Here is a 17,954-nt window from a genome sequence, read left to right as displayed (position 1 = left end):
AGCCGGCTTTGCTGCCGTGGACATGAGCGAGGACCTTAAGATTTGACATGAAACGAGGACTGGCAGCAATGTTACACGAGAGAATGTGAAAAGAGTTCATATGTAGTAAAAACCTAAGAAATCGACCCGTTAGCTCCATTTGCTATCTAATCGACGTAATGCCAGATCGTCACATTTGCTGCGTTTCTGTCTGAAACGCTGACATTTATCGTCTGCAAACTTATGTCGCTTGGTGCGGTATACAGAGACACGAAAAGCATCACACTAGAAGACAGAAGAAGCTTCTAAGTTGATGTAATCGGCCAGTAAGAAGCAGTACAATTGAAGTTTTAGTTATCAATTATCGACTTATTTGCCGGCTTTGGTGCCTTGGACAAGACCGAGGACCTTACGTTTTGGCATGAAACGAGGTCTGGCAGCCACGTTACATGAGGGAAAGTGAAAACTGTTCATATGTAGTAAAAACCTAAGAAATCGGCACTTTTGCTCCATTTGCTTTCGCATCGACATAATGCCAGATCGTCACATTGGCCGTTTTTCTGTCTGAAACGCTTACATTTATGATCTCCAAACTCATGTCGCGTGCTGCGGTATGCGGAGACACTAGAAGCATCACACTAGAACACAGAAGACGCTTCTAAGTTTATGTATTCGGCCAGTAAGAAGCAGTACAATTCAAGATTTAGTTATCGATTATTGACTTATTAGCCGGCTTTTGCGACTTGGACATGATCGAGGACCTCATGATTTGGCATGAAACGAGGTCTAGCAGCCATGTTACACGAGAGAATGTGAAAAGTATTCATATGTAGTAAAAACGTAAGAACTCGGCCCATGTGCTCCATTTGATATCGCATCGACGTAGTGCCAGGTCGTTACATTGGCCGCTTTTCTGCCTGGAACGCTTACATTTATCGTCTGCAAACTTATGTCGCGTGCTGTGGTATGCGGAGACACTAGAAGCATCACACTAGAACACAGAAGAAGCTTCTATGTTGATGTAATCGGCCAGTAAGAAGCAGTACAATTCAAGTTTTAGATGTCGATTATTGACTTATTAGCCAGCTCAGGTGCCTTGGACATGACCGAGGACCGTAAGATTTGGCATGAAACGAGAACGTTACACGAGAGAATGTGAAAAGTATTCATATGTAGTAAAAACCTAAGAAATCGGTCCGTTTGCTCCATTTGCTATCGCATCGACGTAATGCCAGATCGTCACATTGGCCGCTTTTCTGTCTGAAACGCTTACATTTATCGTCTGCAAACTTATGTCGCGTGCTGCGGTATGCGGAGACACTAAAAGCATCACACTAGAACACAGAAGAAGCTTCGCAGTTGATGTAATCGGCCAGCAAGAAGCTGTACAATTCAAGGTTTAGTTATCGATTATTGACATATTAGCCGGCTTTAGTCTCTTGGACATGACCGAGGACCTTAAGATTTGACATGAAACGAGGGCTGCCAGCAACGTTACACGAGAGAAAGTGAAAAGTGTTCATATGTAGTAAAAACCTAAGAAATCGGCCCGTTTGCTCCATTTGCTTTCGCATCGACATAATGCCAGATCGTCACATTGGCCGTTTTTCTGTCTGAAACGCTTACATTTATGATCTGCAAACTTATGTCGCGTGCTGCGGTATGCGGAGACACTTAAAGCATCACACTAGAACACAGAAGAAGCTTCTCAGTTGTTGTAATCGGCCAGTAAGAAGCAGTACAATTCAAGTTTAATTATCGAGTATTGATTTATTAGCCGGCATTGGTGCCTTGGACATGACCGAGGACCTTAAGATTTGGCATGAAACTAGGTCTGGCAGCCACGTTACACGAGAGAATGTGAAAGGTGTTCATATGTAGTAAAAAATTAAGAAATCGGTCCTTTTGATCCATTTGTTATCTCATCGTCATAGTGCCAGTTCGTCACATTGGCCGCTTTTCTGTCTGAAACGCTTACATTTATCGTCTGCAAACTTTTGTCGCGTGCTGCGGTATGCAGAGACACTAAAAGCATCACACTAGAACACAGAAGAAGCTTCTAAGTTGATGTAATCGGCCAGTAAGAAGCAGTACAATTCAAGTTTTAGATGTCGATTATTGACTTATTAGCCGGCTCAGGTGCCTTGGACATGACCGAGGACCGTAAGATTTGGCATGAAACGAGAACGTTACACGGGAGAATGTGAAAAGTGTTCATATGTAGTAAAAACCTAAGAAATCGGTCCGTTTGCTCCATTTGCTATCGCATCGACGTAATGCCAGATCGTCACATTGGCCGCTTTTCTGTCTGAAACGCTTACATTTATCGTCTGCAAACTTATGTCGCGTGCTGCGGTATGCGGAGACACTAAGGGCATCACACTAGAACACAGAAGAAGCTTCTCAGTTGATGTAATTGGCCAGTAAGAAGCTGTACAATTCAAGGTTTAGTTATCGATTATTGACATATTAGCCGGCTTTAGTGTCTTGGACATGACCGAGGACCTTAAGATTTGACATGAAACGAGGGCTGCCAGCAACGTTACACAAGAGAATGTGAAAAGTGTTCATATGTAGTAAAAACCTAAGAAATCGGCCCGTTTGCTCCATTTGCTTTCGCATCGACATAATGCCAGATCGTCACATTGGCCGTTTTTCTGTCTGAAACGCTTACATTTATGATCTGCAAACTTATGTCGCGTGCTGCGGTATGCGGAGACACTAAAAGCATCACACTAGAACACAGAAGAAGCTTCTAAGTTGATGTAATCGGCCAGTAAGAAGCAGTACAATTCAAGTTGTAGTTATCGATTATTGACTTATTTGGTATCTTTAGTGCCTTGGATATGACCGAGGTCCTTAAGATTTGCATGAAACGAGGTCTGGCTGCCACGTTACACGAGAGAATGTGAAAGTGTTCACATGTAGTAAAATGCTACGAAATCGGCCCGTTTGCTCCATTTGCTATCGCATGGATGTAATGGCAGATCGTCACATTGGCCGCTTTTCCGACTGAAACGCCAACATTTATCGTCTGCAAACTTATGTCGCGTGCTGCGGTATGCGGAGACACTAAAAGCATCACACTAGAACACAGAAGAAGCTTCTAAGTTGATGTAATCGGCCAGTAAGAAGCAGTACATTTCAAATATTTTTTATCGATTACTGATTTATTATCTGGGTTTGGTGCCATGGACATGACCGAGGACCTTAAGATTTGGCATGAAATGAGGTCTAGCAGCCACTTTACACGAGACAATGTGAAAAGTGTTCATAAGTAGTAAAAACCTAAGAAATCAGCCCGTGTGCTCCATTTGCTATCGCATCGACGTAATGCCAGATCGTCACATTGGCCGTTTTTCTGTCTTAAACGCTTACGTTTATCGTCAGCAAACTTATATCGCGTGCTGCAGTATGCGGAGACACTAAAGGAATCATACTAGAACAAAGAAGAAGCTACTAAGTTGATGTAATCGGCCAGTAAGAAGCAGTACAATTCAAGTTTTAGTTATCGATTATTGACTTATTTGGTATCTTTAGTGCCTTGGATATGACCGAGGTCCTTAAGATTTGCATGAAACGAGGTCTGGCTGCCACGTTACACGAGAGAATGTGAAAGTGTTCACATGTAGTAAAATGCTAAGAAATCGGCCCGTTTGCTCCATTTGCTATCGCATGGATGTAATGGCAGATCGTCACATTGGCCGCTTTTCCGACTGATACGCTAACATTTATCGTCTGCAAACTAATGTCGCGTGCTGCGGTATGCGGAGACACTAAAAGCATCACACTAGAACACAGAAGAAGCTTCTAAGTTGATGTAATCGGCCAGTAAGAAGCAGTACATTTCAAATATTTTTTATCTTTTACTGATTTATTATCTGGGTTTGGTGCCATGGACATGACCGAGGACCTTAAGATTTGGCATGAAATGAGGTCTAGCAGCCACTTTACACGAGACAATGTGAAAAGTGTTCATAAGTAGTAAAAACCTAAGAAATCAGCCCGTGTGCTCCATTTGCTATCGCATCGACGTAATGCCAGATCGTCACATTGGCCGTTTTTCTGTCTTAAACGCTTACGTTTATCGTCAGCAAACTTAAGTCGCGTGCTGTGTTATGCGGAGACACTCTAAGCATCACACTAGAACACAGAAGAAGCTTCTAAGTTGGTGTATTCGGCCAGTAAGAAGCAGTAAAATTCAAGTTTTAGTTATCGATTATTAACTTATTAGCCGGCTTAGGTGCCTTGGACATGACCGAGTACCTTAAGATTTGGCATGAAACCATGTCTGGCAGCCACGTTACACGGGAGAATGTGAAAACTGTTCAAATGTAGTAAAAACCTAAAAAATCGGTCCGATTGCACCATTTGCTATCTAATCGACGAATTGCCAGATCTTCACATTGCCCGTTTTTCTGTCTGAAACGCTTACATTTATCGTCTGCAAACTTCTGTCGCGTGCTGCGGTATGCGGAGACACTAAAAGCATCACACTAGAACACAGAAGAAGCTTCTAAGTTGATGTAATCGGCCAGTAAGGAGCAGTACAATTCAAGTTTTAGTTATCGATTATTGACTTATTAGCCGGCTTTGGGCCTTGGACATGACCGAGGACCTTAAGATATAGCATGAAACGAAGACTGGCAGCCACGATACACGAGAAAATGTGAAAAGTGTTCATATGTAGTAAAAACCTAAGAAATCGGCCCGTTAGCTCCATTTTCTATCGGATCGACGTAATGCCAGATAGACACATTGGCCGCTTTCCTGTCTGAAACGCTTACATTTAATATCTGCAAACTTATGTCGAATGCTGCGATATGCGGAGACACTAAAAGCATCACACTAGAACACAGAAGAAGCTTCTAAGTTGATGTATTCGGCCAGTAAGAAGCAGTGCAATTCAAGTTTTAGGTACCGATTAATGACTTATTAGCCGGCTTATGTGCCTTGGAGATGATCGATGACCTTATGATTTGGCATGAAAAGAGGTCTGGCAGCCACGTTACACGAGGGAATGTGAAAAGTGTTCATATGTTGTAAAAACCTGAGAAATCGGCCATGTGGTTCCAAATGCTATCGCATCGACGTAATGCCAAGTCTTCACATTGGCCGCTTTTCTGTCTGAAACGCTAACATTTATCGTCTGCAAACTTACGTCGCGTGCTGTGGTATGCGGAGACACTAAAAGCATCACACTAGAACACAGAAGAAGCTTCTAAGTTGATGTAATCGGCCAGTAAGAAGCAGTACAATCCAAGTTTTAGTTATCGATTATTGATTTATTATCTGGCTTTTGAGCCTTGAACATGACCGAGGATCTTAAGATTTGAAATGAAACGAGGCCTAGCAGCCACGTTACACGAGAGAATGTGAAAAGTGTTCATATGTAGTAAAAACCTAAGAAATCGGCTCGTGTGCTCCATTTGCTATCGCATCGACGTAATGCCAGATCGTCACACATTTATCGTCTACAAACTTATGTCGCGTGCTGCGGTATGCGGAGACACTAAAAACATCACACTAGAACACAGAAGAAGCTTCTAAGTTGATGTAATCGGCCAGTAAGAAGCAGTACAATTCAAGTTTTAGTTATCGATTATTGACTTATTAGCCAGCTTTGGTGCCTTTTAGATGACCGAGGACCTTACGATTTGGCATGAGACGAGGTCTAGCAGCCACGTTACACGAGAGAATGTGAAAAGTGTTCATATGTAGTAAAAGGCTAAGAAATCGGCCCGTGTGCTGCATTTGCTACCGCATCGACGTAATGGCAGATCGTCACATTGGCCGCTTTTCTGTCTGAAACGCTTACATTTATCGCCTGCAAACTTATGTCGCACGCTGCGGTATGCACAGACACTAAAAGCAACACATTAGAACACAGGACAAGCTTCTAAGTTGATGTATTCTGCCAGTAAGAAGCAGTACAATTCAAGATTTAGTTATCGGTTATTGACTTAAATGCCGGCTTTCGTGCCTTGGACATGACCGAGGACCTTATGATTTGGCACGAAACGAGGTCTGGCAGCCACGTTACAGGACAAAATGTGAAAAGTTCTCATATGTACTAAAAACATAAGAAATCGGCCCGTTTGCTCCATTTGCTATCGCATCGACGTAATGCCAGATCGTCACATTGACCGTTTTTCTGTCTGAAACGCTCACATTTATCGTCTGCTAACTTATGTCGCGTGGTGCGGTATGCGGTGACACTAAAAGCATCACACTAGAACACAGAAGAAGCTTCTAAGTTGATGTAATCGGCCAGTAAGAAGCTGTACAATTCAAGTTTTAGTTATCGATTATTGACTTATTAGCCGGCTTTGGTGCCTTGGACATGACCGAAGACCTTAAGATTTAGCATGAAACGAAGACTGGCAGCCACGTTACACGAGACAGTTAGAAAAGTGTTGATATGTAGTAAAATCCTAAGAAATCGGCACGTATGCTCCATTTGCTACCGCATCGACGTAATGCCAGATAGTCACTTTGGCCGCTTTTCCGTCAGAAACGCCTTCGTTTATCGTCTGCAAACTTATGTCGCGTGCTGTGGTAAGCGGAGACACTAAAAGCATCACACTAGAACACAGAAGAAGCTTCTAGGTTGATGTAATCGCCCAGGTAGGAGCAGTACAATTCTAGTGTTAGTTACCGATTATTGACTTATTAGCCGGCTTTGGTGCCTTGGACACGACCGAGGACCTCAAGATTTGGAATGAAACGAGGTCTGGCAGCCACGTTACAGGAGAGAATGTGAAAAGTGTTCATATGTAGTCAAAATCTAAGAAATCGGACCGTTTGCTCCATTTGCTATCGCATCGACATAATGCCAGATCGTCACATTGGCCGATTTTCTGTCTGAAACGCTTACATTAATCGCCTGCAAACTTATGTCGCGTGCTGCGGTATGCGGAGACATTAAAAGCTTCACACTAGAACACAGAAGAAGCTTCTTTGTTGATGTAATCAGCGAGTAAGAAGCAGTACAATTCAAGATTTAGCCAGACCTCGTTTCATGCCAAATCTTACGATTCTCGGTCATGTCCAAAGCACCAAAGCTGGCTAATAAGTCAATAATCGATAACTAAAATTTGAATTGTATGCTTCTTATTGGCCGATTACATCAACTTAGAAGCTTCTTCTGTGTTCAAGTGTGATGCTTTTAGTGTCTCCGCATACCGCACCACGCGACATAAGTTAGCAGACGATAAATGTAATCGTTTCAGACAGAAAAGCGGTCAATGTGACGATCTGGCATTACGTGGCTGCGATAGCAAACGGAGCTAACGGGCCGATTTCTTAGGTTTTTACAACATTTGAACACTTTTCACATTCCCTCGTGTAACGTGGCTGCCATACCTCGTTTCATGCCAAATCATAAGCTCCTCGGTCATGTTCAAGGCAGCAAAGCAGGCTAATAAGTCATTAATCGATAACTAAAACTTGAATTCTACTGCTTCTTACTGGTCAATTACATCAACTTAGAAGCCTCTTCTGTGTTCTAGTGTGATGCTTTTAGTGTCTCCGCATACCGCAGCACGTGATGTAAGTTTGCAGACGATAAATGTAAGCGTTTCAGACAGAAAAGTGGTCAATGTGACGATATGGCATTACGTCGATGCGATAGCAAATAGAGCAAACAGGCTGATTTCTTAGGTTTTTACTACATGTAAACTCTTTTCACATTCTCTCCTGTAACGTGGCTGCCAGCCCTCGTTTCATGCCAAATCTTAAAGTCCTCGGTCATGTCCAAGGCACCAAAGCCGGCTAAAAAGTCATAATCGATAACTAAAACTAGAATTCTACTGCTTCTTACTGGCCGAATATATCAACTTAGAAGCTTCTTCTGTGTTCTAGTGTGATGCATTTTGTGTCTCCGCATACCGCAGCACGCGACATAAGATTGCAGACGATAAATGTAAACGTTTCTGCCAGAGAAGCGGCCATTTTGACTATCTGGTTTTACGTCGATGCGATAGCAAATGGAGACAACGGGCCGATTTCTTATGTTTTTACTACATATGAACTCTTTTCACAGTCTCTCGTGTAACGTGGCGGCCAGACCTCGTTTCATGTCAAATCTTAAGGTCTTCGGTCATATCCAAGGCACCAAAGCCGGCTAATAAGTCAATAATCGTTAACTAAAACTTGAATTTTACTGCTTCTTACTTTCCGATTACATCAACTTCGAAGCTTCTTCTGTTTTCTAGTGTGATGCTTTTTGTATCTTCATATACTGCACTACGCGACATAAGTTTGCAGATCATAAATGTAAGTGTTTCAGACAGAAAAGCGGCCAATGTGGCGATCTGGCATTACGTCGATTCGATAGCAAATGGAGCAGACAGGCCGATTTCTTAGGTTTTTACTACATATGAACACTTTTCACATTCTCTCGTGTAACGTGGCTGCCAGCCCTCGTTTCATGCCAAATGTTGAGGTCCTCGGTCATGTCCAAGGCACCAAAGCCGGCTAATAAGTCAATAATCAATAACTAAAACTCTAATTGTACTGCTTCTTACTGGCCGATTACATTAATTTAGAATCTTCTTCTGTGTTCTGGTGTGATGCTTTGAGTGTCTCCGCATACCACAGCACGCGACATAAGTTTGCAGACGGTAAACGTAAGCGTTTCAGACAGAAAAGCGGCCATTGTGACGATCTGGCATTACGTCGATGCGATAGCAAATGAAGTAAGCGGGCCGATTTCTTAGGTATTTACTACATACGAACACGTTTCACATACTCTCGTGTAATGTTGCTGCCACACCTCGTTTCATGACAAATCTTAAGGTCCTCGGTCATGTCCAAGGTACCAAAACCGGCTAATAAGTCAATAATCGATAACTAAAACTTTGATTGTACTGCTTCTTACTGGCCAATGCTTCGAGCCTCTGCGCATACCGCAGCACGCGACATAAGTTTGCAGACGATAAATGTAATCGTTTCAGACAGAAAAGCGGTCAATGTGACGATCTGGCATTACGTCGATGCGATAGCAAATGGAGCTAACAGACCGATTTCTTAGGTTTTTACTACATATGAACACTTTTCACATTCTCTCGTGTAACGTGGTAGCCAGTCCTCGTTTCATGCAATTCTTAAGGTCCTCGGTCATGTCCAAGGCACCAAAGCCGGCTAATAAGTCAATAATCGGCACCAAAAACTTTAATTGTACTGCTTCTTACTGGCCGATTACATCAACTGCGAAGCTTCTTCTGTTTTCTAGTGTGATGCTTTTAGTATCTTCAAATACTGCACCACGCGACATAAGTTTGCAGACCATAAATGTAAGTGTTTCAGACAGAAAAGCGGCCAAAAAGACGATCTGGCATTACGTCGATTCGATAGCAAATGGAGCAAACAGGCCGATTTCTTAGGTTTTTACTACATATGAACACTTTTCACATCCTCTAGTGTAACGTGGCTGCCAGCCCTCGTTTCATGCCAAATGTTAAGGTCCTCGGTCATGTCCAAGGCACCAAAGCCGGCTAATAAGTCAATAATCAATAACTAAAACTCTAATTGTACTGCTTCTTACTGGCCGATTACATTAACTTAGAATCTTCTTCTGTGTTCTGGTGTGATGCTTTTATTGTCTCCGCATACCACAGCACGCGACATAAGTTTGCAGACGGTAAACGTAAGCGTTTCAGACAGGAAAGCGGCCAATGTGACTATCTGGCATTACGTCGATGCGATAGCAAATGGAGCAAACGGGTCGATGTCTTAGGTTTTTATTACATATGAACACTTTTCATATTCTCTCGTGTAACGTGGCTGCCTGACCTCGTTTCATGCCAAATCTTAAGATTCTCGGTCATGTCCAAAGCACCAAAGCCGGCTAATAAGTCAATAATCGATAACTAAAATTTGAATTGTACTGCTACTTTATTGGCCGATTACATCGTCTTAGAAGCTTCTTCTGTGTTCTAGTGTGATGCTTTTAGTGTCTCCGCATACCGCAGCATGCGACATAAGTTTGCAGACGACAAATGTAAACGTTTCAGTCAGAAAAGCGGTCAATGTGACGAGCTAACATTACGTCGCTGCGGTAGCAAATGGAGCTAACGGGCCGATTTCTTAGGTTTTTACAACATATGAACACTTTTCACATTCCCTCGTGTAACGTGGCTGCCATACCTCGTTTCATGCCAAATCGTAAGATCCTCGGTCATGTCCAAGGTACCAAAGCCGGCTAATAAGTCATTAATCGATAACTAAAACTTGAACTGTACTGCTTCTTACTGGCCAATTACATCAACTTAGAAGCCTCTTCTGTGTTCTAGTGTGATGCTTTTAGTGTCTCCGCATACCGCAGCACGTGATATAAGTTTGCAGACGATAAATGTAAGCGTTTCAGACGGAAAAGCGGTCAATGTGACGATATGGCATTACGTCGATGCGATAGCAAATAGAGCAAACAGGCTGATTTCTTAGGTTTTTACTACATATGAACTCTTTTCACATTCTCTCCTGTAACGTGGCTGCCACACCTCGTTTCATGCCAAATCTTAAGGTCCTCTGTCTTGTCCAAGGTACCAAAGCCTGCTAATAAGTCAATAATCGATAACTAAAACTTGAATTGTACTGCTTGTTACTGGCCGATTATATCAACTTGGAAGCTTCTTCTGTGTTCTAGTGTGATGATTTTAGTGTCTCCGCATGCCGCAGCACGCGACATAAGTTAGCAAACGATAAATGTAAGCGTTTCAGACAGAAAAGCATCCAATGTGACGATCTGGCATTATGTCGATGCGATGGCAAATGGAGCAAACGGGCCGATCTCTTAGGTTTTTACTACAAATGAACAATTTTCATATTTTCTCGTTAACGTGGCTGCCACACGTCGTTTCATGGCAAATCTTAAGGTCCTCGGTCATGTCCAAGGCACCAAAGCCAGCTAATAAGTCACAATCGATAACTAAAACTTGAATTCTACTGCTACTTACTGGCCGATTACATCAACCTAAATGCTTCCTCTGTGTTCTAGTGTGATGCTTTTAGTGTCTCCGCATACCGCAGCACGCGACATAAGTTTGCAGACGATAAATGTAAGCGTTTCAGACAGAAAAGCGGCCAATGTGACGATCTGGCATTAAGTCGATGCGATAGTAAATGGAGCAAATGGGCCGATTTCTTATGTTTTTACTACATATGAACACTTTTCACATTCTCTCGTATTACGTGGCTGCCAGACAGCGTTTCATGCCAAATCTTAAGGTCCTCGGTCATGTCCAAGGCACCAAAGACGGCTAATAAGTCAATAATCGATAACTAAAACTTGAATTGTACCGCTTGTTACTGGCCGATTACAACAACTTAGAAGCTTCTTCTGTGTTCTAGTGTGATGCTTTTAGTGTCTCCGCATACCGCAGCACGCGACATAAGTTTGCAGACGAGAAATGTAAACGTTTCAGACAGAAAAGCGGTCAATGTGACGTTCTGGCATTACGTCGTTGCGAAAGCAAATGGACCTAACGGGCCGATTTCTTAGGTTTTTACCATATATGAACACTTTTCACATTTCCTCGCGTAACGTGGCTGCCAGACCTCGTTTCATGCTGAAACACGTATGTTGTGTGGCGGCGATGGCGAGGCGTTGCAGAGTCTCTGACCAGAGAGCTATTTGTCGTTCCTAGTCTGCGCTTGACCGCGCGAGAGTTGCGAGCAGTAGTCTGTCGGTAACAGTAGGCCAGTGCAGTCTGGTAGCAGTAGTAGTCGAGTACGGTCGCGAGCGGGACGCAGTCGCAGGCGTCGACATGGGTCTCTGGTCAAGATGCTGAATGAGGTATATTGTTAATTAAGGTAACCAGGCTGCATTGCGCACATCAGATAATGTAAAGTTTATTTATTGTAATTAATTTTCAACAAGTGCCAAAGACCGGTATTTCGGTTTAATTGAGTTTACATTGTCACTGAGGTCTCATTAGCATTGAATTGTTTTTCATTATTTTCGTGAGAGCTTACACCTTGAGTCAGATTGCGATTCTCATTTTAATGTCATTAAATTTAATTGCTAGGGAGGTTACGTTTGGCTGCCATTTATTATTTTTTTGTCTTTCAAAATTTCTGTGGGGAGGTTACACTTGGCGATACCCAGTCCAGGATCGTATTTCGTTGAGAATCTTTTGAAAAACATTCAGATATCTGCTCTTATTTGCTTAGATATAATTAGGATGTGGCGCAACGCTTTTATTAATTTTTGTGACTTTCTTTCCTCAGATCATCGGCAATTCGTTGCTCTGTTGTATATGTGTTTGTTGCCTTTTGCATTTGTGCTTATTTGTCTTTGTGAATAATTGTGACTATTGTAAAAATGTGTATCGCGAGGTATTACGAACGAAATTACCGACTTAAACAACTTCACCGATAGGACTTGTGACACGCAGTGTAATGATGACAATCCTGCGTTCACTAACAATCAGTGCATTCCAACCACTAATGATGATTTTTACCTTAACGATGAACGAACGAACTCAGTTGTCTCGTCTGTTAATTTGACGACAATTGATGACGCGGAGCGATCTATTGTAATGAGCGCTGCCCAACTTAACACAACCGGTTTGGAAAATTCAAGTGACGTACAGACAAATTTTTCTAATGAAAGTGATCAGGATACTCAAAGTAGGACGGATTTATTTAATTCCGAAACAGTGACTGACAGTGTATATTTAACTGGCAAACCTTTTTATAAATCTCAGAATAACAAAATGGTTACAGAAAGCGAGACAATTCCAGATACACCACTAAACAGCACAGAGAATATAAACGCTAACTTTGACTTGGTATGAATTATGACAATTTTGCTACAACAGCAAAATGAGAAAATAGACAACGATTTCAGACAACAGAGGGAAGATAACAAACAATTTAAAGATGATATCAAACAACTTAGTGAACAGGTCAGACAACAGAATGAAAAACAAGACAGCCTTAATGAAAAATTTGACGACAATTCCAGACAGCTTAGTGAACAAATTAGAGCCGTTGCCGCACACTGTCATGACACCAAGCAACAGTTACGCGAGGAAATTGAGGCTTGTTCAAAGAAAAGTAGCGAAGAAATTAGGTCTGTTGCGCAAGAATTAAGGGAAATGCAAACAGCCGCAACAGAAACACTTAGAGCGGAAATTAGTACAGTCGCTAAGCAATGCTCTGAAAAAGCTACACAATTACGCGACGAGTTTAAAACAATGACAGCAGAACTTTCGCGGACAATGGATGAAAAGATAGACGCGAAATTCGAGAAACAGAACTCTCAAATTAACGAACGTCTTAGTGTTCACATACAAAACAGTGATATGCGTTTCCGTAAATTTATTCGGGATCAAAATAAAGTAAAACGTCAGGTAATGGAAACAATCACTGCACAGAGACAGGAAGACAAACGTAAAATGTTTGCGAAGGCAAAAACATATGTAGACAACAATATTGCTACAGTATCGGACAAAATTAATACCATCGAACAGTTGAACACTGAATTACATGATGAGATTTCTGACCTTAAATCGAAAACAGACACATACACAACAGATTTTCAAACAGTGACCGACAAACTCGAACAATTAGAACTAACACAAGATTCCGATGTCGTCAAAGCTGATGTTAAAAAATTGAACGAAACTACAGGTAAATTGCAAAATCAGATTAATGCCTCTGATACTAAAAACGATGATCAGGTTAAAATACTGACTGAAAAATATTATGAATTGGCCAGTCGTATTGATGTTATCGAAAGTACTAATGACAATAAATCAGACGATACTGCACCGGTTTCATTTACTCAAACACCAGAATTCCAAAATTTACAGCAAACAATTAAAGAGATAGATTCATCTAATAACACGTTGTGTAGAAAATTGTCAAACTTACAGCAAGAAGTAACAGAGATGAAAAATATTTCAGGTAATAACACATCACAGCAAACGCCACTTTTCGAACATTTGTCAGACTCGCGCAGCGCGTATAATTTGGGTAATCTACAGAGGGTACGGGACTTAGATTCCGAACAACCACAGTTCAACAGATTCTCTTACAATCCTGAACCTGTTCCATCACACAGAGACGATAATTTTGATTACAAACATTTTCTGTCAGTGAGAAAGTTTAAAGTGTTTAAAAACGACAGAACACAGATTCACCCGCTAGATTGGATACAATAATTTAGCTTTGCTTTTCCACCGACTTGGCCCGTAACGCACAAACTGGAATTTATTTGCAGCTTTTTGGAAGGCGAACCGGCAACTCGTATGAGGCCGATCGCGAGACAATGTTATTCAGTAGAGGAATTTCAGAATGCTTTTCTGTCAGCGTACTGGTCGAAGACGACACAGCGCGGAATTAAAGATCAATTAATTAGTTTACCGAATTATGAGAACTCGAATTTTCCTAGTGTCATGCAATTTTTTGAGCACATTGTGCAACAAAACCAGTACCTAAGTGAACCATACAATGAATCTGCACTGATACAATTATGCATTTCTAAACTACCAAGGTCATTAAGAGTGTCACTTCTAACGGGTCAACAAAAAGAAAACATTTCGGCATTCAGAGATCTGTTACAGCTTTTAGAAGTACAGCAATCTGATTATTCTTTTGTGAACAAAAATTTTTCATATAATAACCAGGGCCAACCAACTTACAGTAATTACGATCAGTCACGCAATTTCAATAGGAAAAGTAACAGACGCTTTAGGAACGACAACCACCAGAACTTTAATAACAGACAAAATTCTAATTATCAATATCGCCAAAATTTTCAGCAACAGGAACCACACTTTAGTAACAATAGAGGTGTTTCACAACAACAACATCAAAACCAGCCGGTTAGCATAACTAACCAACAATGTAATGCACAAGGTCAACCAGGCTTTAATGTTCCGCCGCGTGCACGTATAGTCCCAGATCCAACAAATAGTAACGCACGGCAGCAAGGAAACAACTATGTACAAAGAAGACAGTATTTCAATTCCTATCGCAATACACCGTATAGAAATGACTATTACGACAGACGTAAAAATGATGAGCACAATTATCAGCGTACATATAATAACAGTCGATCTTACCAACAGCAAATTCATCCGCAAGAACATATTCTCATGAATGAACCCGATACTAGGTATCATCCAGAGCGTAACACGTCTGGAAGAAGTAATAGAACTGTGCAAATAGTAGAAATGCCACAACATCCTCCTGATAATAGTAACACGTCAGATAGAATTTGACTAGATACAGTAAAGATCGCATCTTCCAGTAAAGCAAGTACTACTTTTGACACGCAAAATGTTGTTCACGAAAATGTTATTACTTTCGACGACATCCGAGACACTCTTTTACAGGAAAGACCAGTTGTTCAGAAAACTATTTCACACCCTGTCATTGAAATTAAAATTGGTTCATCGGAATTTTCAGCTGTAATCGATTCCGGATCACCTATATCAGTAATAAATGAGGAGTCTTTTAACTAGTGTAACAAAGAGAATACCTATCCCACATTACCACTAGGCAAAACGAAAGTAAAAGGAGCAGTATCGAGTAAAGGAGTAGACGTTAAATTACAGACGCATTTATCATTTTGTATTGGAGGTCATACTTTCCACTCAAATTTTTGGATTGTTCCTTTATTGACAACAGACGTTATTTTAGGTACGAATTTTCTGGTACAACACGACGCAGTTATCGATTTTCAGAATTCCTATTTAATGTTGAAGGATGAAAATATACAATTTGCTATAGAATTTCAACACTCACTATCTGCGGAAGAACAAACAATTAATCGCACAGAGGTTATTTCCGTATCACGTAACATAAACTGTAATCCCACATTGTTCACTGATACGTACGTACACAAATATAATACTCCAGACGAAACTGACTACGACGTAATGCAGATGATTTCCGATAAGGTTAAACAAAGCAGTGCAAATACAGACGACGAACGCACGCAACTACGCAAAATTCTTTTACAGCAAGCTCCAGTTTTCGACAACATTCCTGGTACTATGTCCGGATTTATGTATGAATGTCAAGTCAAACAGCACGACACATTTAAAGCTAAGCATTATCCTATTCCATATATTCATAGTGAACAAGTTAAAAAAGAATTGCAGGATATGCTTGACCAAGGAATTATAGAACCGGCAGTTAGTCCGTACATAAACCCACTACATATTGTTAAGAAAAAAGATGGCTCACTTCGCCTCGTACTTGATTCACGTCACATCAATGACATAATTATTAATGAAACAGATCGACCACAGACACTAGAGGAACTTCTACAGAAATTTCACGGTACTGCTATTTATTCTACATTAGATTTGAAATCGGGATTTTGGCAAATTCAACTTCATCCGAATTGCAGAAAGTACACAGCTTTTCTCTGTTTTGGTGACTGTTATCAGTTTTGCAAATTACCATTCGGCGTTACTATTTCTTCTGCAGCTTTTATTCGCGGTTTGAACACAATACTTCCGACAGAACTTAAAGACAGAATTACGACGTACGTAGACGATATTCTTGCAAACTTTTCATGCACAAGGACTCACAGTTAACCTCAGTAAATCGCACTTTGGCAAAACTTCTATAAAATTTCTTGGACACGTAATTTCAGCAGAAGGCATTGCGCCTGATCCGGAAAAACTTCAAGCTCTACGTGATATTACTGTTCCTACAACGAAAAAGCAACTTCGCAGTTTTTTGGGCTTAATTAACTTTTTTCGTAAATTTATTCATCACTCTGCTTTAGATACGCCTAGATTATGCCATTTAACAGGTAAAAACAGTATTTGGTCTTGGGATAAGCAAGCACATTCTGAATTCGTGAACCTGAAACATGCTTTGTTGAATGCTCCACTTTTATCGCACCCAGATCTTACCAGAAATTTTTCCATTGCCACCGACAATTCTAACACCGCTTTAGGCGTACACATTTTCCAGGAAATTGAAGAAGATGGTTCTACAGTAATTAAAAACATCGCATTTGCAAGCCGCATTCTGTCACCTGCTGAGCGAAATTATTCTGTTACAGAACTTGAAACATTATGCGTTGTATGGGCTTTCACGAGATTTAGGCATTTTCTTTATGGAAGACACACGACCGTTTACACAGACCACAGGGCGATACAATTCTTACTTTCAGCTAAATTTACGCACGACAGGTTAAGCAGATGGAAGCTATATTTACAGGAATTTAATTTTACGATTGTTCACATTCCCGGCACACAAAATGTTATAGCAGACGCACTATCGCGTTCTCTCAGCAACAATCAGCAAGACGTAGCAACTAACTTCTGCAAAGCAAATTTCAGTGTCATGTACATTCAGCAAGTTGCATTTGAAAATTTTATTTCGTCGTCATTACAGGACATAGCAAAAGAGCAAAATAGAGACAACGTGTGGAAAGAAATTAAACACCTCTGGCAAGATAAGAATAATGTTACGATTGGAAACCATTACACTGTACGCAATGACATTTTGTTTCGCCGCTCTCATCCTGACAGCAACAACTGGTTATTATGCATTCCTGACGAACTGGTTAACAAATTAATCTGGTACACTCATTTAAGTTACGCACATTACGGAGCAAGAAAATGTTTTCTTATACTGAGACAGAACTGTTATTTTACCAACATGGAAAAACGTATACGACGAGTTTTAGCGTCTTGTAAAATTTGCCAGAAAGCTAAGTCAGACACCACTTCACAAATTCCTCCTTTATATCCCATTGTACCTGTTAAATTAAAACATATGGCCGCTGTAGACATTTCTGGTCCGATTCCGAGAACTAACAGAGGTTTTTGCTACATATTTGTCGCTGTTGAGCTCACTTCAAAATTTGTTACTTTCACTCCGTTACGCAAAGCTACAGCTAAAACTGTTTCGAAAGCATTTATAAAACAATTTCTATTTCATGTAGGGCATGTGATGAAAGTAATTTCTGACAATGGATCACAATTTCGTTCTGCTAC

Source organism: Schistocerca serialis, chromosome 3 (assembly GCF_023864345.2).
Source record: "Schistocerca serialis cubense isolate TAMUIC-IGC-003099 chromosome 3, iqSchSeri2.2, whole genome shotgun sequence".
NCBI lineage: Eukaryota > Metazoa > Arthropoda > Insecta > Orthoptera > Acrididae > Schistocerca > Schistocerca serialis.
This window is presented reverse-complemented; position numbering follows the sequence as displayed.